Genomic DNA, 24,040 nt, shown 5'->3' on the forward strand with positions numbered 1-24,040 from the left:
AGAATTTCCATTAATTTTTGTAAAACACTAGCTCTTTATTTTGACTTGTTTTCCATGTGTCAAAATTACTTTGATTGTTCATTCCTCACCTGAACTTTGACTGTCCTGTCCTGCATTCTGCCATTTGTAAAAGAATTAACAAAAACTCTGATAACAACAACTGTGCAAAGAACAGATGATGCCGGAATCAAAGCAAGGGTAGACTCCTGGTGTTACCATCAGTCCTCTTTAAGGATTCTTGAATCATATACAATGTAAAGACAATTAGGGCCCCAGCCTCAAGTGATCATTCATTTAATACACTGTTAAGATCTCACACAAAAAAAGTAATTCTAATTCCTGTTGAATACAAATATGCTGGAGGAATGGTAAAAAGGAGTGATTGCAGAAACCCTCTGACTATAGGAAACTCTGGGTTATTTCAAAGTGAAAATTTATGGATCAATTGGTCATTAAGTGCATTAACATGATTTGGACCTAATTAATGCCAGTGATTCCTCTAGTATGACTTCATTCATTCATTTCTGAACATTTAAAAATTTTAGCAAAAGGTAGCTGCTATTAATAATAATTATTATTATTACTATTATTTACGATCAACACTACTATCACTAGATGCCCCCCAGATCTGGGAACTTCAGCACTGAACAACACAGAGAATTTCTTTTTCTGACAAAGTACAATTTGTGAGAGGGAAACAGACAATGTAGCAACATTTGTTTGGATGGTATCAAGCCGTGACGAATGCTTTGAAGAAATAAAATATAGCAATAGGAAAATGTAAAGTCTTGTAGTTGGAACAAATTTGTTAAATAAAATTAAAAAGTGGCTTGTAATGCTAAATTGCTTAATAAATGTTAGTTGAATGAATAAATTAAAAAATGAACGCCACAAGGGAAAAAGGAAATGAATGAATGAATGATTTGGAGGAGAAAAAGACAAATAGGACAGAAATCATTCTCAAAATGCCCACCCATCAATCTCAAAGAGAATGCAGATAAAACTGCCCCTCAGAATTTCCTGTCCATTCCCCAAAGTTGCCTTTTTGTGACTTTTCCCCTGGAAGGGCTTTTCTTGTTTCAACAGGGAAACAAATCTTGTTGAGAACACACTGTGTATTATTCCTAGACTCTCTTCCAAAAGATGGCCCTGAACTCCTCCTGCCACGGAGAGTATTTATAGATCTCTCTCTGGAGTGCAGATCAGCTGTTTATAGTAGGCTAACAGAGAACACAGGGCAACAGGAGGTGTCACAGGGCTCTTGAAACATTTTTGTGTAAAGCCCTAAAGTGCAATTTCAAATGCAAATCTAAATGAAAAATAATTAGCATTTTCTTTCCTTATCCCAAGGAGTCAGATCATGTAAACTATTTGTATCAAAATGAAAAAAACAAATAAACCCATGCTCCCTAAATGACAATTTCAGTCATTGGAATTAATTTCTCAGTTGAACAACATCTGCAAGTTGGATTGTTCTTTTGCTGTTTCTGTTCAACTCAAAATATTTTCTGACAGATGGTGATATAGCAATAAATAAGGCCTGTGTACTTCAGAGGCCGGAAAGTGCCTGGGCTCATGAAATAAATATCATAAATAAATATATTTTAAGGTGTCCCTATGTTTAGTGAGCTCTGAGATCGTAGAGGAAAAAAATCTCATTTATATTGCAGAAAATAAAATTTCCTACGTCCTTTCTTACTTCCTCACAATACTAACAAAAGACTTATGGTGTATTCCTGGCAGAAAATTCTGGCCACAAGATATCTGCTTTGTGGACACTAAATATAGTACTTTTTAAATGGTTATTTGGTTTAAAATTTGTAGGTGAGCAAAAATATCTAGTCAATTTTCCATTTCCTAACTACAAGACAGAATCAACTGAATTTAGGGCTTCCCTGGTGGCGCAGTGGTTAAGAATCCGCCTGCCGATGCAGGGGTCACGGGTTCAAGCCCTGGTCCGGAAAGATACCACATGCTGCAGAGCAACTAAGCCTGTGTGCCACAGCTACTGAGCCTGCGCTCTAGAGCCCGCGAGCCACAACTACTGAGCCCACATGCTACAACTACTGAAGCCCATGTGCCTAGAGCCCGTGCTCCGCAACAAAAGAAGCCACCACAATGAGAAGCCCACACACTGCAACAAAGAGTAGCCCCGGCTCGCCGCAAGTAGAGAAAGCCTGCACACAGCAACGAAGACCCCATGCAGCCAAAAATAAATAAATAAATAAATTTATTTTTAAAAAAAAAAACTATAAAAAAGAACTGAATTTAAAACAAACATTTGTGAAACCAATTAGGTTTATTCAAGAAAAAAGAAAGGAAAAATAATTAAGCATATTAACATTAAGCTTATGAAATGCAATACTGTATGTGGAAAAATTCCTGGATTCATGAAGGCCTTTTATTTTTTCTTTAAGTCACAGTCATGCCTAAACCTGCTTGTAAAAGAACACTGAATGTAACTTTAAGGTAAATCAAGATGATATTGTCTTAGTAAAATAATGACAGACTACTTTGCCTTAGGAACTGGATGTGACAAAAATCAGTGTCTGGAATGCTTGTCATTCTAGTCACAAATGCCACTTTTACCATGCACTGCAAATAAACTAAGGCTTGATATATACTCTAACATACATACTAGAAAAAAGTTTCCATTTTAAATTTAATATTTTTTTAAACGTTAGGATTCCTTGTGTACTATAAAAGCTATTTGATGTAGCTTAAGCAGGCAAAATGTAATAAATCAGAGTCCGTGTATAACAAAGATTTTGCTGTCCTTTTGCCCTAAATGTATAAGCAGATTTTATTTACTTCCAGAAAAATTAACTAAAACACTTGCTTTTTAAAGCCTAAAGAAAGAAAAAGAAGACAGTACTTTGCTGCCTTCTAGTTCTGACTTGCTACAAAATCACAGAACTTAAATAAATTTAAAACACTAGGTGAGGGAGTAATCATCACATTAAAATGATTAATAAAATATAGGACTAATATCCTATGAGATCTGAACTATATATTTCTTAAGATTTGAACTGCTTTATGATTTTGATGCCCTAGCTTTCTCAGAGATTACCAAAAAATCTACTGTTGCTTAAATCTTCAGATAAAAAAACTGTTCTCAGGGTACTGAGTTTTAAGTTTGTTTACGTCTATAAGAATTTCTAAGGAGAGACATAAAAATAAAATTATTGTAAAATATATCACTTGGATTACAGAGAAGAATAAACACAAAAGCATGTAAGTGTATGTTTCTGTATGTGTGTGCGGGGAAGACTGTAGAAATTAGGTTAACTTTATATAGGATATAGGAAATCTAATGCTTGTGTTATTATATGATAAAAATAGGTTAGATGAATGTATTGAACAGATTTTTTAGTGATATACAATATGCTCTGCTAAAGGCTTACTTTAAAATAGAAACTATAATTTGCAAGGAAATTATGACTCATGGAAACAAATCTCTTAAAGCAATCAATTTGACTTTTTTTTCACTAAAAATACAACTCTGAAATTCTCTCCTCTTGAAGCTTTTGCATATCCAATAGACTCTGATTCTTTTTCTTCTCTGTATCTATGCTTATCTATGTTTAATTTTTTCAAATGCTAATTGAAGCTATTTAAAATGTCTTCTATTGAAATGATATTTATTTTCTTCTTTGTCTAGATGGTGTATAATACAGCTACATAAGTAGAATTTAGAAAACAAAAGTTGTTTAGTTTTCTACTAAAAATAGTATAACTGGGGGGAAATGTTATAATCAGATTATGTACATTTGTGATCTAATACAGAGATTTACACACACACACACATATATATATATATATATATATATATATAGAATGTTGAATTAATCATATCACTTCTCAGAGAAACTTCAGGCTGTTTATAGATAAATATTATCCATGTTCAAATTTTTGCAATTATTTTTCCCAATTGTTCCAGATAGATACTTGAGTAATACAAAAAACATACTTGAGTTTTTGCATCAAATAATATACTCAGAATAACACACCCTTTGCCAAGAATGTTTGTTTTTCTTTCAGCATTTCTAGCACCTAACGATACAACATAAATTTACAATAAAAGAAACAGTGTTTCGATAAGGTTCATTAAGAATTTTGTAATTAAGGTAACACAGTGTCCATCTCCATGATTACAGCTCCTATCACTTACCTGCCTGTCATATTCCCTAACGGCTGAATATGAAAAGTAGACTTTTAAAATCAAGATAGGTTATACCTTTGTTTTTCTTTGTATAATCAACCATATCTTACAAGGAAGGAATTCCTCTACAGAGTTTCTATTTGGCTCAGATCAAATAAAAAAGGCAAACATCACTGGGAAAATTGCCATTTGTCAACTGTTGCATGTCATATCATGTGGTGATACAGTTCTCTACACAACAAATGTCAGAATGCTGACACTCTACTGTACAAACTAAAGTACACAATTGAGCATAAATAATCTAAAAATATTGGCAGCAGTACATTTCTAGATGAATGGAGTTAGTGATGACTAATATTTTCTTCTGAAGGCTCTGGTACACCTTTATATATTTTCTATAGGACATCCTTAGTGGGAGCGGAACAGAGAACACTTGAGAGTCAAATTACTTTTAAAGTTAACAATGAAAAAATGATTTTGAATCCTTGCTTAATTAAAAATGGAACAGTACAAGAGGGTGACTCATTTCTATCATAAGGAGCTGAAAATTAAAAATTAAGCAATATCCTAAAAGTATATGTGCAATATCCTAAAAGACTGATTCAAATACTACCTCACATAAAAACCTTCATATAGATCTCAAAGCTCACTTATTTATTTAGACTACTCATTGATATCACAACACTGTCCTTTCTTAAATGCAAAACAAACAAAACAAAAAAGCAGGTAAAGAGAAGGGTATTTATTGCCTCAAATAGCTCCTTATAATGGTAAAAGAATTGCTTCCTTTCTAACCGACTGAAAAGTTACAGGATACAGTCCTCAAATATTCAAATCTCACCTTTAGAGAAACATAAATGTGAATGGTTTCCTCATCCAATTGTGATTCAACATTCCCTAATCATTAAGGTACTAATTTATGCAAGAAAGTAGGGGTCCTAATATGTGTTACATTTTTTTTTTAAATTTAATTTAATTTATTTATTTTTGGCTGTGTTGGGTCTTTGTTGCTGTGCGCAGGCTTTCTTTACTTGTGGTGAGCGGGGGCTACTCTTCGTTGCAATGCACAGGCTTCTCATTGCGGTGGCTTCTCTTGCTGCGGAGCACGGGCTCTAGGCATACAGGCTTCAGCAGTTGCAGCATGTGGGCTCAGTAGCTGTGGCTCACGGGCTCTAGAGTGCAGGTTCAGTAGTGGTGGCGAACGGGCCCAGTTCGTCCACGCCATGTGGGATCTTCCCAGACCAGGGTTCGAACCCATGTCCCCTGCATTGGCAGGCAGACTCCCAACCACTGTGCCACCAGGGAAGCCCATGTGTTACATTTTATTCGGAAATATAGATGACAATTCCTCTTACTAGGTAGCTTAGAGTGACTAGTTCTTGCCATAATGTTGTCATAGTGATAGTGACATCAATGTACTTCATGGTAATCAGTGCAGTGATTTATCTGAGAAAATATTAGTGCTGATTCCTGATGTGTTTTACATTTTAGAATGCTGAAAAATATACTATTTAATATATTACAGGTAAATGGGCTTTACTTAAGTAAAGCAGACCAAAACTCTAGACAGATTGATTGATCCATGTATCTGCAAAATGTACATTAAAAAAAAAGCATCTGAATGGGTAAAGGGGATATTAATGAACAAGCCAGGAGATCATGATTAACCGGTTGCTAAGGAAGATCCTGCTCTCAAGTGCCTTTGCCAAACACAAAAGCTCCTCAAGTCATGGGCTCGGTGTAATTATTTTGTTAAATCCTTTTTAATTTCTTTGGACTCCAAAAGTGATATGGTGGTGACAGTCCTGAATTCTGGATTCCATCCCTCACAATCTTGGCAAAACACTTTCAGTCCTCACCTTTCATGCCAAAGGGTTGTTACTGAAACTTCAGATGTTGTACTTGGTAGTTCAATTACCTCTTACTCCAATGCCTTGCAGACTAATGTCACAATAAGCAACAAGAAGAACACTGGCAGAACCCCTCTGAGATGAGAGGAATCCCCCGTTTTTAGGTCACCAGCACATTAAAAATGAAAACAACATATATAAACAAAAAGGGTTATAATTTTGTGTTATTTAAAATGGTTTCTTTTTATAAACGATTTTAACATCAAACTGTGATACAATAATTAAGCTTTTCACACAAAATTATAGGATTTATTTTAAAAATAATAATTTCATAATGAACTGTGGATATTAACCAGTAAGGGATCCCATGCTGAAATTTGGAAGAACATTACTCTCTTTTCCAATCCAGGCAGCGAGTCTCTGTAACTGATTGTGCAGCCTCATTCTTAGACCTTAATGCCTTCATGCATGTGTGAATATGGCCAGTCATAATGCTTTATCTATGAGTAATTAATCCTAATTTAAATAAAGGGATATCAGAGGCACTCAGGGCAAAGTAGACCTTACCATACCAAAATTCCAGACTCAGAAGTTTTATTTGTTGTTTTTTAAATTTATACTTTCTGGTCTGTGTAAAATCTAAACACGGGGAGGGGGAAGGGTAAGCTGGGACAAAGTGAGAGAGTGGCATGGACATATATACACTACCAAATGTAAAATAGATAGCTAGTGGGAAGCAGCCGCATAGCACAGGGAGATCAGCTCAGTGCTTTGTGACCACCTAGAGTGGTGGGATAGGGAGGGTGGGAGGGAGACACAAGAGGGAGGAGATATGGGGACATATGTATATGAATAGCTGATTCACTTTGTTATAAAGCAGAAACTAACACACCATTGTAAAGCAATTATACTGCAATAAAGATGTTAAAATAAAATCTATCAATTTTTGGAGGATAAACTATGAAAACCGCAACTGGATTACTTTCAGTTAGCTATTTGCTTCATTAATCATTCTCATTGGTTGGACTCTAAAAAGTAGCATTGCTTCTTTGCCAGCCTTGTAATTTCACTTCAAAAACGGTGACTTACACATGGCCAAACACGATAATCTCTCTGCACTGACAGGAATATCTTTTAGTTGATTTAAAAAAACGATGTGTTGGGCTTCCCTGGTGGCACAGTGGTTGAGGGTCTGCCTGCCGATGCAGGGGACGTGGGTTCCTGCCCCGGTCAGGGAAGATCCCACATGCCGCGGAGCGGCTGGGCCCGTGAGCCATGGCCGCTGAGCCTGCGCGTCCGGAACCTGTGCTCCACAACGGGAGATGCCACAATGGTGAGAGGCCCGTGTACCGCAAAAAAAAAAAAAAGGATGTGTTTACTCAGGGCTCTGTTAATAAAGATAGATTTCATAGAGCTGATTTTGATTCAGTATTATTAATCAAGGGTTTTATTTCCATGTAGGCAATTTCACAAGTCACAGAATTGATATTTGCAGTTTTGAGCATTTACTTTATGGCATACCATCTCAGACCGGTTTAGTGTGGAGGGACTGGAGGCCAAAAGCAATACTGAATGTTTGCTGTCAGTAGCCTGTTTGCTCACTATATTTACATCTATAGAAACATACATATGAATATATTCATACTCTTGAGAAATCATCATAGATCAGAGCTTCCCAAATGGAGGCTATTTTGCCACCCAGGAGGCATGTGCCAATATCTGGAGATATTTTTGTTTGTCACAACTGGGTAAGAGAGGGTGCTACTGGCATCTATTAGGTAGAGGACATGGATGGTGCTAAACATTCTGCAATGCATAGAACAGGCCCTCACAACAGAGACTGACATGGTCTCAAATGCCTCAAATGTCAATAGTGTCATGGGGTAGAAACACTGCTATTCTCTCACACACACACACACACACACACACACACACGCACACACGATACATAAAACAAGCTGATCATCATGGCCACATACTGTTGCTCAGAAAAGCAGATCAAATAAGTTGCATCTTATAAAATGTTAATGTATCAAGGTTTAATCTTAAGCATGGTATGTGGTGAAACATCCCAATTTTCAGACACATGCTCAGGCTACCTCAAAACCAGTACCAGTACTGGACACTGTTTCTTATATGTTGTCATTAAACATGTGGTTTGCTGAACTGAGATGAATGTATCTTGCTGCAATACATACCTATTTGGGAAAGTCACCATACTTCCACTCAGCAAGACTTGCTAGACAGTACAACCCTAAACGATGCATGATAGCCTGTTTACATTGTACACATGCTCTGTCTGGATGGCTAACCATATTGTCCAGAGCATATTTTCAGACCTATTCAGTAAAGTCTTCTGGATGCTGCATAAGAGCATAGGCTCGCTTTGTTTTTGTTTTGTATTACTAAACATGTGCCCAGGAAAACATTTACCACCCAGAAGAGATCAAATCCAAGATAACACACTCTCTCTGGTAGGGAAAAAAAAAAAAGAAAAAGGAAAAGAAAAAGAAAGATTAATTCAAAAAGATTTGAGATATCAAGACTGCACAGAATGTTTTATCATAATTGGTATATCTGTCTTCTTTAGCTTAAAAATGATTATTTTCCCTAACTGCATATTTTCTTACTTCTCATCACTTTTTCTCCCAGATTGTCCTATCTTATCCTTCAATTAGCAAGCATTCACCTAAAATACCTGATATACTCCATAAAACTATTCCTACAAATAATACTGGAAGTAGTTGAGGGAATTACTAGGCACTGGTATTGCAGAAGAGAACTGTGCAATAGGACTCTCTGCTCTGCAGGAAATTCTCTTCTGCACCCACCAACACAGTCACAACCAGTAGCACGTGCCTACTGAGACCTAGAAATGTGGTCAGTGTACCTAAGGAAAAAATTGTTCAATTTTATTTTATTTAACTTTGACTAGGAGCTAGTGTATCGAAGAGTGCAATTCTAGAATACCGATGACTCAAAGAAATTGAGGTTACAGGGAACAGATAAAACCGGTTTGAACAGAAGGACAGAAGAAATACTAAGACAAAAAAGGAAAATGATTATGATGAATCAATGCCTATAAGAGTTTAATCTTCTTTTGACATTTAGGTTTCTTTGACATTTATGTTACACGGCTTTATTGGAGGTAGAAATGTCTTATCTAATTTTTCAGCAACTTGATGTGACTTATTTTTGCTTTGGGGCAATTCTAAGAATTTAGAAACTTCAGATTTGGGTGAAACATTCCTGTCATTGATTTATAGTAAAAGAAAACGAACTACATGTTTTATGAGATTTAAAGATCTTCTTGATAGAGGAACAGAACACATGGACGTTTGGATAGATGAAAGGGAGAAGTCTGCTATTTAGCACTCCAGAGGAGAGATGGCTGCCAGACAGGGACACAGAAGAACTGCCCTCTCTACCACCCCAGCAGGTATCAGCAAGCTATAGCTGTAGGGGATAAAGGGGAGAGAGTCAGCGAGGCTCGGAGGGATCCCTGTGGGTTGGCTAATTTGGATGATTTTTCAGGCTCAGGGCATAGGGGTGGTCCTCAGTTTTGTCTGGTTCTTGACCCTGAAGCAGTTAGCATGCATGCACCATGATCCTGAATGTGAGAGCCTGATAAGGGAGGTGGTTGGATTGTGGACTTAATCAGCCACTCAAGAAGCAGAACTGACCAGCTTTTAGTCAGGTCCTGAAAACTGGGTCAAGACAGCGCAAAAACAAACCTCTCTTACAGTTGACCTCTTGTTGCCTTGGCATCCGTTTCGAGTTCAATTATCTGAAGAATTCCAGTAGCCCAAGTAGCAGAGGAGACTTTTACAGAGTGGCATATAAATGCCCCTAAACTGCCTAGGAAAACATTTTATTATGGCAGTCAGAAGGAGGGAGACAAGTAGAAGTATAAATAGGTCAACCGTATCCAAGTTTACTGTCTATATGGCAAAAACAGATTTGAAGTTTGGGGGTCTCTAACAAGATCATGGTGGACTTGTAAGGTGTGTGACAGTATGAATTATGTAGTTTTTCATAATAATATCTTGGTGTATCCCTTGAGTCAAGGTGGTAGGTACAGCAGTTTTGTTGATGGAGAGTGTGAACTGCTAGTTCAGCAAGGTATAGGTGAGTCGTACTTGTTTGTAGCCATGGGGAAGGGGTGGTTTTGGTGGCCGTAGACACAGGGTGGGCACTTGTGGGGGGCAAGGTAGAGCGAGAAGGGAAGTAGGAGTAGGCCCTGGGGAGTGGGAGGTCCAACTGAAGGGTGGACCAATGTGAGGAAGTTACCTACCTGGGGAAGAACTAATTTCCATTAATTTTTTAATAGCACAGAGAGCAGTAACCTTTATAAGATTTCCCTTTAGGTATGCAAGTATAGCTATAGAACAAGGAGCATACCACAAGCTAAGTAAACAGCAAACGCAGGAAACACAGAATCCCTAACGTCCAACAAAAAAAAACAACAATAACTGTTTCATGTCAGCATCTTAGGAGAGGCAACTGGTGGGTGTGGCTGGTATGGTGGTCTCAGTGTCCAGGGAGTAGTTGTCTCTGTCACAGGGTGCAAAGTCATTTCCAGTGGAGTCGTCTTTGGCCCAAGTAGTGTCATCAAGGGCGATACCTTCTCAAGAACAAGCTCCTGGTCCAGGGCAATGCGGTTTGGGATATGGCACTGGGGGTATCCTTTATAAGTGGATACCCACTCAAGTTAACATGGGTTTTGTTTTTGTGGCTCTGTGGTATTATAACAAGACTGAGCTTCTTGTAAAGTATCAAGGTGATTTTGGTCCTGGGAGCTCGACTTATAAATATCTTTAAAACAAAGGCTTCATGGGTGCACAAGTAGCAAAGATGACGCTTGCCTCAACGAAGTTGCTATCATTGAACCGAAGCACCAGAACCCAACTGACATAATTAAATCCCTGATTAAGGGTGGCCAACTCTAAAAGCTCCCAACTGTCCAAGATTCTGTCCAGATGGGTGATGAGAGGGATTCTACTGCAGATAGTTTTTAAATCACATGGCCTGTTTGGGGTGCATCTTGTTAATAGGATGGCACGTTTGTCAATTAAAATATCTGTGGCTGAGCTTTGAGCTCCAGCATAGCCTACAGGCAGGCCCTCCAATTGAGGCAATTACCATGGGCCCTCTGCCTCAGTTGTTGGCTTGGTTGGTAATGGGCAAGCCAGTGAAGACTTCAGGTTGTAGGGGTGTGGGCTCCAGCATCTGCTAAGTTTGGTTAAAACGATGGTTTACTTGGAGTGTTGGAGCCTCTGGACTTCAAACCAATGAACGCATCCAGACCAATAGCAATGAGACCAACAAAATAGTGTGTGGCTGCACTTGATAGACCTTTGCTGTTTGATGTCAATCCTTCTCTGGCTTGTATTATTACCAATGAAGGCTTGTCTGGCTTCATCATTATGGGATATGGTGTTGATTTTATTATTATCTCCTAATGTTATCTCCATTTTTATTTACCAAGTCCAGTTTCCTAGCTCCCTAGCAGCCCACACTGTCTGAGGGAATAGTCCTGGAAAAATAATTTTAATTTTCTGGAGGGAATCAGATGGAGAGCCAGGATTAATTATCTACCCCTCATAACCTGAATACTGATGAAGATTCTTTGAGTGGTAGAAGTTTAGGCTCAAATGAGTCACATGTCAGATGGGCAGGTTCCTGGCCCATGGGACAGTCTATGGTTAATGGGTCCCAGAAAGGTATGTACCCTACATCTGGCCTCCAGCGCTATGGGGGTGGAATGGCAAATTTTCTGACTCTTGGGCCCTGTCCTTTATCATGGACATACCAGTTAGCAGATGGAAAGCATCACTGAGCATCAGTTATGATGGTGGCAATGCCACCCATATAGTCTATGAAGTTTCACTGCTGTTCCATCAGTTGATCCCAAGGGACTCCCCAGGTAGCTAAGGTAACTGGGAGAAGGGCAACCTCATCCAGCAGCCTGGCATCTGGCAAGAAACTGAGGAGAGGAGAGACAAACCCCTCCTCCAGGTGGAATATTCCAGAAGGCCCAGGTCTGGTTCCATTCTTTATCAAGGAGGTCTAAGTAGAGGTGCTCAGATTGAGGGGGGCTGCATTTATGACCCAAGGCATAATGGGCAACTGGGTATAGAAAGTCACAGGCTCAAGGATCCATCAGAACCACAATTTCTAGGAAAGACCAGTATGTGGCCAGTGATTTTTGCTCTAATGGTGTAGAGCACAGAGCCAAGGTTGGTTTCTATCATCAGAAGCCCAAAGGCAACCTATGGCCTTCATAAGAGTCCTGAGACTCCTGGAGGTGTGAGAAGAGGTCGCTAAACCTTCTGTGGTGAAGGAGCCTCTGAGGAGAGTAACACGAGTGCCTGTCATTTTTTTTTTCTAAATCAGTGTTTTTAATAAAGGGAAATGTGCTTCTGAGAGAAAGTAACTGAGCTTGTTGGTTTGTAGTCCTTTCAACAATACAACCTGATTATTTAGCTGAGAGTAATTACTGAGATCAATACCATTCAGTGACTTTCTGTATTTAAGCAAAGAGAAGCCTCACTGGTGTTTCCTTTTAGAAGAGATACATCCACTGAGATGAAAGGCCCAACTCGATTTTTCATGAGATGCTTGTACTTTGATTTTCATTCTCTTCATGTCGGCATGCCTTGTGAGACTGTGTTTTATTGCAAACCTTTTGCACCAGCCAGCATATTCACACATAAATGGGTGCTTTTCCTCAGGCAGAGAGAAAATATGGCTCTTGAGACCAAGCATGTTGCATAGCTTCCACCATGGTCTTCTCTTGGACACTGACACACATTCCTTTCTGGGACACGAGTTTTCACGTGTTGCTTACCCTCACCTCTCTGCTTGAATGTTTTCTGGCATACTTCACATGTTATTTTCTTTTTAGCGGGTTTCTCTCAAATGTTTTTGGCACAATGAACATCCCTTTTGACATAACGTGGCTCTCGTAGACTTTTCTTCTCATCCTTTCAGACTGCCGGGTGAAACAAAGTGCTTGCCATTTCTTTCCGGGTTTCACTTGAACAGTGATTCATTTTTCTGCTGGCACTGATGGATTTCTAGCTGCTGATGTTCTTAAAGGTCTTCTTACAACCTTCAAACTGGCATACGTATTGTTTTTGCTGATTTTCATGTTTGCACGCAAAATGTTTCTTCAAGCTTGATTTTGTTGAATTTTAATTTTTTTATTATTATTTTTTTTGCAGTACGCGGGCCTCCCACTGTTGTGGCCTCTCCCGTTGCGGAGCACAGGGTCCGGACGCGCAGGCCCAGCAGCCATGGCTCATGGGCCCAGCCGCTCCACGGCATCTTCCCGGACCAGGGCACGAACCCGCGTGCCCTGAATCGGCAGGTGGACTCTCAACCATTGCGCCACCAGGGAAGCCCTGAATTTTTATTTTTAAAAATGTTTTTGGCCTCACGGCGCAGCTTGTGGGATCCTAGTTCCCTAACCATGGACTGAACCTAGGCCCTCGGCAGTGAGAGCACAGAGACCTAACCACTGGAGCACCAGGGAATTCCCTTGTGTTGAATTTTTAATCACAACCACTCTCTGAAGAATAAATAGCTGTTCTCCCATGTGGATCAGGATGTGGCATCTCCCAGGGTAGTCCCTGGTGATGGCTTGGCTACACTCTTCATTATCACAAACCCATGCCCTCTCCCCATGTGCTTGCACAGGTGCATATCTAGCTTTCAGGCCTACTGCGATTGCTCTGGAGTCTGGTAAGGAGCAAAAGAACCTCCTGGGGACCATGGGGAGTGGGGGAGGGAGCAAGGGAAGGGGTGGGGTGGGGCTGGGCTACTGCCTATCTCAGTGAACAGCATCTGCATAGAACACGTCAGTGACAGGCAGGAAGGACACTGCCCCCGAAATCAAAGCCAGGCACCCCAGGGAGCACCGTGCAGGGCCAAGAAGACAATCACACGTGTGGCCCCTTGTGTTCACCATGTTCAGGCAGCCAAGACTCTGGCCAGAGTGAACCACTCTGGACCGACCCCACATACTACCCAGGTGTACATTCTGGAATGTTTCCCCGTGGGGCCTATCGATGTTAATTTGGACCAGTTTTATAGCCTTTTGTTGGAAGGGGCCCCATTCAAGGCGGGCTGATTAGTAAGTAACAGTATCAGAGAGAGTAAGTAGAATCTCTACACGAGGACTATATTGCCTCCAGAATGCAACACTGACTAAACGATGCTGGAGTTTTATGTCCTTAATGAGTGTGTTAACAAACGTCCTTAAAGGAGGATGTCATCGCTGGAATATCATATCCGTGCTGATGGAGAACAGTGGATGCAGTTAGATGTTGTCTGCAGAGATTGTGTGCAATTGCAAAGAGGTCCTTACTCTAGAAGGTGGCTGGAAAAGGTGCATTGCTTCCCTTGGGGTGAAGGCAAACTGACGCTGAGAGGCTGTTAAAATAGGCACTGAAGAGAACATATTAGCCAAACCTTTTACTATCAAAATATTTACTGGTTGTTAATTGGATGACATCAGTAATTTTAATAATATCGGGTATTGGGAATGGGGACCTTAATGGATGGGACCGTAGTATTAAAGTTGCAGTAATCCACTATGAGGCATTATTCTTTTTTTTTTTCTTCAATTTTTGAAGGTTTAAGAACAGGCGAATTTGCCTATAAAATGGAGAGGCGGTGGACATAATCACCCCTTTATTAATTAGGTCTTATATGAAGTTTGAGTTCTTGAAGGCCCTGTTTTAACTTAAATTGGACCACTTTAATATTTTAACTGGGTCTTTTTTTGTCAAGCCAGTTTCTAAGTGCCAAAGACTTTACTTAACTTCAATTTATTACTCATTATTTCAGAGTGTCTATTTCCAATATAGAATATTTTAGGGCAATAGATATTATGACTATGGGAAACTTAGGCAGGACTATAACATAAAATAAGGACTACCCTTTTTTCCTGTATTTTATGTTTAGTTACTCTCCTAGGGTTATAGGGAGTTCCATGTTTAAATTTAGTAGGATCTTCTGATAAAACTGTAATATGGGATCCAGTATGATTAAATCCATGAAGCTTTGTCAACTGGTGCATTTTAGCAGTTGTTAAAGTTAATTTAGCACCTATGCTGTAGAGGCAGAAAAGGCAATCAGCACCCTTTTTATCTTTTTGTCATAGAAATTATTTTAGTAAATTTTGGATTTTCAATTGTTTTAAGTTATGGACCTTTGTTTAAAAAATATTATACACACACACATATATAATTCATTTTTTATTTTCTCCCTCTGTATCTAGGTTTTTTCCTTTCATTCCATTATTTTCCCTCTGTTTTGGGCTTCTAGGCACCTATGCCTGTGTTTTCAGTTTGATAACTCAGTGTGAAGCATGTAGGTGGTTATAGGAAACGAGGGGTAGGGGCTCATGGCCTGCCTTTAGGCAGCCGGCTCTTACTCCAGGCCTTCCCAGTCCACCACTAGAGGACTAGGGTTTGCAGCCTCTCCTTGGGACAGTGCAGTAAGACCCACTGTCAGAAGTATCAGTCCCTTCGCATGTTATGTTGGGGCGCTTACTAAGGCCCAAGCACAATGGATAGTGGTCTTGTATTATTTAAGTAATTGGATACCTGGCAGGTGTTCTGAAGGGGGTTGCTGGGATGAAATCTTTGTTTCCTTGAGCCAGAGGGCCCCTCCGGATTACATGTTGGGTGGCTGGTCTTAGAAGGTGTAGCCTGTGATATTCCTGACAGTCTAGGGAGCATAAAGCTCTCTGTGGACAGCAAGGAGATACGCACCAACAAAGAGAGGTAGCTGCTACCCACACCTGAGCAACATCAAAATGACACCCAGCTGCCGTTTCTCTCCCATGGGGGGAGCCCAGCCAACATCTTCCTGCACAGGAGTCCCCTGAAACACACAGACCAACCAGAGTTCTGCCCCAAATAATGATGAAGAAACACCACCACCATCAAGGAGGGTCCCCTGGAATAGGTCTCTGCCAAACACAGACTGTGACTAGAAGCAGAACCAGCAAATCTTCCAGCCTGGAAAGCACAGCTCAAGTAGCCTCAGGCTGCAAGACTAAAGCCCAAGCTCAAATTCCATCCCAACTACTCTCCCTGTGGTCTGGAGCCAATTAGTGAGCCAAGAGCAGCTCGAAAGAAGTTATCCAAGAGTCAGTGGTTGTGGCCATAGTGCCAACTGTATTATAAGACTTTAAGAATTCTTTTGATGGCGGGATACAACACACTGATTCATGCAGATGAAAGGCTGAATGTTTTGTTACTTAACGCTACTGAGAGAGATGGTCGCTGGGCAGGGCCACACAGGGAATGACACCCAGGGAGGGGGTCACAGCAAACTAGAGTTGTGCGGTGCAGCTAGGTAGGCAGCTTTGGCAAGCAGTGTGGGGTTAGTTAGGTTTTGCAGGCTCCCTGAGGACTGGCTGATTTGAATCATTTAGTGTAGGGCTTATCCCTAGTCTGGTACTTGCAGTGATTGGGGTGATGCCACGTGGCCCAGAGTATGAGCGCCTGGTCAGCGAAGTTAACTTTTCATAGCACATGGTGGGCTCTAGCAAAGCGCATCCTACACTCAGAGGCCGACAGCAGCCGCACTGAAAGGCTGAAAGCCTGGCACTGGATAAATATCCAGGTCCCTTCACAATTTATAGGCACCTAGAGATCTAATTTAAAAAATTTGTTTAATGATTGACAAAGGCCTATATATTTTTTCCATTTCTTGGCACATAAACTGCATGTTTACATTAGGCACAATTTTCTTAATTACTTTTTTTATAAACATGAAATACTGGTTCATTTGATGAGATTCTTTCCAGAATTTTCTAAAATTCCAATAAAATACGGAGAAATGATGTCAGCTCTTAAAAACCTCCCATATGAGTGTTCATTTTGAAGCCTTAAGAGAGTTACTGAATTTCACAAAGTGCTATATTTGTAATAAACCTGCTGACTAAGGAAATCTTACCACAGATTAATTCAGCAGGGTTAGGCAAAAATAAAATATCATAGTTTTCCTACTCTTGGTCAGTTTTTAAATGTTTTTAAAAAAATTAACAGACACACTCCAATAAATGTAATTTTTAGGGTTTATAGCAGCCAAATTAATATAGCAACCCAATATAACATTAAGAGGCTACTACAATGATTTTATGTAGAGTTGTGTAAAGTAACTTCAATTACATATTTCATACTGCTCAGCAATCCATCTGTGTTAATCTAGAAACTTCATCTCTCAATTTCCCCAATTATTACTTTAATTTTTTTTCTCTTTCCCTCCTTCCTCTTTCTTTCCTGTTACATTAGAGGCAGTTTTTCTTTTCCTATCTAGGGTAACTCCTCCCATCTGTGTGTTTGGACCCCATTATAATTTTTCAGGAGTATTATCCAACTTCCCTTTCCTGAATATTCAACCAAACCTTCTCAACTAGATCTTTTCCATCTATATGGAATTATTCCTACGCCTCTATCCCATATCATCCTTACTTACAGCCCTATCTCTCTGCCATTCCACTGTTAATCTCTTTTAAAAAAATTATGTTTTGCTGTCTTTGTTTATTCATCTCCTATGCATTTACTAACATAGTTTATGCCAACACAGCTTTTGTACCATTTATTTATGGAACAATCCTTCCTAAGGTCATCAATGACCTCCATTTTTTGGCCCCATGCCAAATCTAGGGGACTTTTTAGTGCTCATTTCATTGATTTCTCGGCAGCATCTGGCACTGCTGTTTACTCTTTCTTCTATTACCCTCTTACTTTAGCTCCCATGATGCAATACTCTTGTACAATGCCAGAATTAAAGTACCTGAGCGAAAGCAACATCAGTAGGAATTTAAGAAGAAAAGAGATGAAACACATCACCAGCAAACCTGATTGTCCAAAGATAATCATGTGATTGTTGCATAGACTATCCATCAAAGTCCCTCCTCCTTTCTTTAGTAGTAACTGGACATAATATGCCCAGTTATATTACATTTTTCAGCTTCTCTTGCAGTTCGCTGTGGCCATCTGCTGAAATTCCCTCCAAAGTTAGGTAAGAAGCACTACAATGGTCCTATGAAACTTCCCACATATCCTGCTCTGTGCTCTTACCTGTTTCATGGGGGCAAGTCGAACATGGCAAAGATATAGTCAGCTCGGATCTCTGAATGACTAAGTGAAGCAGAGATAACCCCCTTTCACTGTCATAAACATACATCTCCTTGGGCTGGAAAATGTTCCCACAGACTTTAATGTACATCAGAAACACCTGGAAAGTTTAACACACATTGCTGGCCCTCCACACCAGAGTTTCTGATTCAGCAGATCTAGAGTGGGGCTCGAGAATCTACTTTCCCGACAATTTTCTTTCTTATACTTTGAGAAGTGCTGTCCTAGACTGCTACGCAAAAAGAAACAAAAGTCTTTTATGTCTTTTTTCAGCCATTAAATTCGGAGTCTATTGCTAAAGGACTTAAGCTTCCCCTATCTAATTCAGAAATGATTATGGAAACATTATCAAAATTATCTTATTTTCATGCTGGTACGAGTAGCCAATTTGACACAAAATACAACAACCTTGGAAGCACATTGAGTGACCGGGAAATGGGTCAAATTGTCTAAGTTCTCTGTTTTGTCATCTTCCTACAGATTGTCCTATTTCCCCTAAAACTGACCTCCAGCTTCTAGGCCACAATACCGTCCAAAGATGCTCATATGTGTAAATAATTAAGGAATTAAGGCCTAGAGCAGAAGAAATAGGGAGACAAAAAATGGAGGGGAAAAGGTACTTCACAAAGCAACATGATTGTGAATTTTGAAACTAAAAAATATTTAGAAAAATAAAATTCATTCCAAAATTTATTTGGTATTTTTGGGTGGGAGTATCTGGGGTGGGGGGAAGAATGTGTATGCTATTTGGAACCAGGATACAAATTACAAATGCTCTCCAGAGAGAATGGGTATACTGGAGAGGAGTCAGCAGAAATGGTCAGTGATTCAAATCCTGTAACTGAGCAGATGAGAAACCTGGAACTACTGAGTTCAACCACACGGGGAGTGATCTAGACAAGCCCTAAGATCCCAACCAGATTTGACAATCTGACTCTGTTGCTGAACTGCTTATTTTATAACAGGGAAAAGAATAGATCTTTACCATCCTGCAATGACACATATATAGTAGGCTGAAAGCATTTTTGATGGACAGATATGTTTTTCATGACATTTAACTAGAATAGCGAGAGAATTCCATCCTTAAACCTGACATATTTCAGTTTAAACGCCTTGGATTTTTTTTCTTTTTTGGTGGGGGAATAAAATTTGAAGCTTGAAACAGAAAGTTGAGACATGCTGATTCTTATAATTTCCAAGTAGTACAGGAAAGGGAAGAGAGCTTCCTTCTTTAAAGACAGTTTGTATGACAGCTTTACTAATATTTAGTGTTTAAATTTGCCTCGGGTTTAGGAGATGCTTTTATTTAATTATCTTCTAAATGTCCTAAGGCCACTTAATGCCTGAACATAGGTTTTCCCTTTCCCATTGTGATTCTCCATCTATTTCATATAACCATGATTGAGTTATTTAAATCGACAGTCTCTTTATTGGATGACATTCAAGACACCTTAAATTTTTCAAGAAACCATTCAGACAAAGTAAGGACTCCTTTACTCCTTCTCTCCTTAGGTTAAAAGCATAAACCCTAAAGAAACAAAAATATTGGGTTTTTTTTTTTACTATTTCTTTTTTTAAAATTTTATTTAGTATTTATTGTTTGGGCTGCACTGAGTCTTTGTTGCTGTGTGTGGGCTTTCTCTGGTTGTGGCTAGTGGGGGCTACTCTTCCTTGCGGTGCGCGGGCTTCTCATTGCGGTGGCTTCTCTTGTTGCGGAGCACGGGCTCTAGGTGCGTGGGCTTCGGGAGTTGCTGCACTTGGGTTGAGTAGTTGCGGCACGTGGGCCCTAGAGCATGCGGACTTCAGTAGTCGCAGTGCGTGGGCTCACTGCAACTACAGTGAGTTGCAGTAGTTGGGGCATGTGGACTCAGTAGTTGTGGCTTGCAGGCTCTAGAGCGCAGGCTCAGTAGTTGTGGCTCATGGGTTTAGTTGCTCTGTGGCATGTGGGATCTTCCCGGACCAGGGAACAAACCCATGTCCCCTGCACTGGCAGGCAGATTCTTAACCACTGTGCCACTAGGGAAGTCCCAAATATTGTCTTTGTGTTATCAAAGATACTCTAAATTTTGCTCCTAAAAGTATATCTTATAACTTCTCATCATCCCATGTTTCTCTCCCGTTTGACTATTACATGAGAAAATGGAAAAATTTCCAAGCAAGAACAAAGTGTGGCAAGTTAGGCAAACCAGAAATTGAAACAATAAAATGAGAAAACACCTACCAAGGAAATCTAAAGTTAATCTGATTTTGTAAAGCAGGAAGAGAACTGACAGATGACCACTAAAGTCACTGCACTGTACAATGTATTACAGAAGCACATTCAATGGAAATAAAAGACACGAGAGACTAAACTCTCATGTTAGGGTGATTTCTAAGGACATCAGAGCCCAGAAAACCTGAAAGTAATATGGGAGGTCTGATCTCAAGCCCTAACTGTTCTATCCCACATCTTACGAGATTGACTGGTTTACGGAGTGAACTAAATTTGATGGAAATGTGTTCTGGAAGTCTCTTTATTTTTAAGCAACTATTCCACTTGTCATTCCTTTTTGATCCTTCCCTGCTCCCTGATGGAACATTATACAAATCTCATAACTTCCAAGTCACTTCTATTTCCTCTTCAATCATTATGACTCACTCTCAGTCAACTTTATTCAAAAGATCAATCCAGTCTAAATCAGAGCTTCAATCTCTAATTCCATTCACAGCTTGTTTCTCCTCCACAACTCAAGACTGGCCCATGGCTCAAAGTCTTCCTGTGAGAAAAGGCATTTTTACTTATCTTTCGCTTTCCTTTATCCTCCTCCTCCTTCCTTTTCTGCTTCCTCTTGTACTGAGGTGAGAAAGGGGGAATTGGAGGAAGAGGGGCAACAGTCTTTCCTTATATTTTTGTAGTCAGGCCTTTGTTGTCTTTCATGACAGCATTCCTATATGTTTGCTCTCTTAGGGCATACGTGTGGATTTTTCAGAGGGCCAGGGGGGATCTCCACAATGCATAGGATTGTAGTGTGGAAGCTAGGCTCTGGGGACTCTTGTCGGTAGCTTCCCTCTTTCACGGGGCACATTTAAGACGACTTGAGCTGGGCTACTCTATTCTGCATCCATTGGCCTATGAACCCTTGTCATTTCCAACAGCAGGAATGCAAGCCACTTCACCCCCTCAGATCTCTCTGCAATGGTGGACTGTTCTACCCTTTCTCCTACCCACAGAAGACTCCAGGCAATAAACAGGCCTAAGTCTTCATGTACATGAATGCTTCCCCTCTGCCCAGATTCAATTAAGCAATGTCTCACGTTCAACTACAAGGGAAGTTGCAAGATGAGGCTGAGGTTTTATGCCTCTTAAAGCATTCAACCATGGTGTGCTGCAGTCTGCTTTTCTTAGAGACACTGCCAGTCTCTGTACGCTTTTCTTAGGTCACCTTACCTTGGGAGGGAAAGAGTCTCCATGTCCCAGTATTCTCTTCTGAGCTCCCGGCTCAACAACCCAGATGAATTCCCTGTCTCCATAAACTCTTCTAGACCTTATTTAGGCTGAATGGGATGTGAGCGTGAAGGTCAACAGAACCATGTTAAGCGAATATGAAGAAGCCTATGGCACGGCACCTTCTATCTTATCAAAGCAACAAGGAAGGGTCAGAGGGGAGGCAAGTCCATTTAAGACAAGGGATCTGATTTGAGGATGACACACCAAAAATAAGCCACATGGACTACGATCACTGCCCTCACTTACCTCCAGAAAAGAGGACTGGGTGCTGTGCATCTGCTTGATGGCCTCCTCTAAAGAATTATTGTCACGTTATATATACTACTAAACGTAAAACCGATAGCTAGTGGGAAGCAGCCACATAGCAAGGGAGATCAGCTCGGTGCTTTGTGACCACCTAGAGGGGTGGGATAGGGAGGGTGGGAGGGAGACGCAAGAGGGAGGAGATATGGGGATATATGTATATGTATAGCTGATTCACTTTGTTATAAAGCAGAAACTAACACACCATTGTAAAGAAATTACACTCCAATAAAGATGTTAAAAAAAATAATTATTGTCACAGAATTTTCAGCTATTTCACCCCACTAATACTGATACTCAATCATTCTAAGCCTACAGCACTAGACTTTGGAATGATCTCATACCCCAGTAAGCACTGTCATTGCTGCACAATCTTGTTAGAATTACCTTGTTGACAGTGTTAGGTCCGTTGTGCAGAGAAGGAAGCAGAGCACTTCTGGGTTGACGAGTGCTATCGGAGGTCTAATTCGTGAAGGGTTGCTGGTCCGCTGGAGCAGGTGGTCTCTGCTACGGAAGAAGTGTATTTGATGCTGAGTTTGTGAAAACCTACAACGAATAAATATTTTCCCATCAAAAAACCCCAGCAAAACAAAACCACACACTTACTGTGCCATCTTTTTTTAAGTACTGTAAGAATTACTTCTAACTACTTGACACTCTAAAACAAGGGAGCAATTTCTGCCTACAATGATAAACTCTGGAGCACCATCTGAGAGCACAGAAATAGAACACTTAACTTCCTGTTACCGAGGTGTTGTGATATTGGACAAGTTACCTAACCTTTACCTGAGTTCCCCAGCTGGGCTGCTGTATTAATGTCCTAGGAGTGCTATAAGAAACTACCACAAATTCAGTGGCTTAAAACCATGCAAAGTTATTCTCTTACAGCTTTGGATGCCGGAAGTCTCAAATCAGTTTCCCTGGGCTAACGTCATGGTGTTGACAGGGCTTGTTCCTTCTAGAGGCTCTAGGGGAGTATTCATTTGTTTGCCTTTTCTAGCTTCTAGAGGTCAGCTGCATTCATTGGCCTCACATCACTGCAACCTCTTGTTTCCGAAGTAGTGTCTGCCTCCTCTCTGATCTCCTGCTTCCGTCTTTTAAGACCCCTTAAAAGACGGACTACAGCCCACCTGGATGATCCAACTTAGTCTCCTCATCTCAAGATCCTTAGTTAAATCACATGTATAAGGTCTCTTTTTGTTACCAGGTATCATTTACAAGTTCTGAGGATTAGGATGTGGATATTTAGGAGGCCAACACTCCGCCTACGACAGTTGCTTTAAGGATTAAATTAGATAATATACATAAAGTACCCACCGTGTTGTCTGGCACATATTAACACTCAGCTCAATGTAGGAGCTCAATTAATGTTCATCAAGTGAATTAAGGGGATGTATAAATCTCATTAAATACTAACACTAATTCTACTTAATTAGTTTGAGAAACAGTGGTAGAGACACAGTTGTTTCATATCTAACTGGTAAGATAAACAAATACATTTTTGAATATGTGTGTCATCTACCCAAAGATTGTAGTAAAAATGGTGAATTTCTGTGACTGTTTATCAGAAACTTCTATTTTTTTCTTTATAACATCTATGCCAAAGGATAAATGATAATCTGTATATAACATTTATTTTAAAGACCACATATATATAACTTATCTTTTTACCACTTAACTTGAAAAAAGTTGTTGAAAATGTTTCTCTCATAATCATTTTCTGAAAATTGAGTAACTAGAGGATGTATGCAGGAGAGAGATTATTTTCTCATACACAGGGAAGAAGTATACAGTACTACAAACATGCATGCAGATCTCTAATAATTACGAAAATAGGAAAATATTTTTTTCCAGTTGGACTTCATATTTTAATCTGTGGTATTTTTATGTTCAATGAATATAGATAAATTCATAAAAACACATGTTTCTTAAAATGAAAGCAATGACAGCCTTTAAATAACAACAGTATTCTAACTATGATTCACTTTCAATTATACAGGTTAGAATGAACAATTTAACTTGGTGACATGTTTACAAACCAGCAACTCTAAATTTATTGTTTTTAAGATGTTTGTCA

General features: G+C 39.8%; 1 protein-coding gene and 1 pseudogene across 2 annotated transcripts in view; both read right to left on the reverse strand.

The window, feature by feature from the left end:
• DGKB (diacylglycerol kinase beta) overlaps positions 1–24,040 on the reverse strand; it is a 901,775-nt gene that overhangs the window by 751,938 nt on the left and 125,797 nt on the right. For both annotated transcript variants that reach the window (XM_060304680.1, XM_060304683.1), the window contains one exon: positions 22,351–22,509. The gene's annotated coding sequence lies outside the window, so the exon portion shown is untranslated. The remainder of the gene's footprint in view (positions 1–22,350; positions 22,510–24,040) is intronic.
• On the reverse strand, positions 12,562–22,898 carry LOC115853921 (transcription factor IIIA-like; annotated as a pseudogene).

This window comes from Globicephala melas, chromosome 9, assembly GCF_963455315.2.
Source record: "Globicephala melas chromosome 9, mGloMel1.2, whole genome shotgun sequence".
Classification (NCBI taxonomy): domain Eukaryota; kingdom Metazoa; phylum Chordata; class Mammalia; order Artiodactyla; family Delphinidae; genus Globicephala; species Globicephala melas.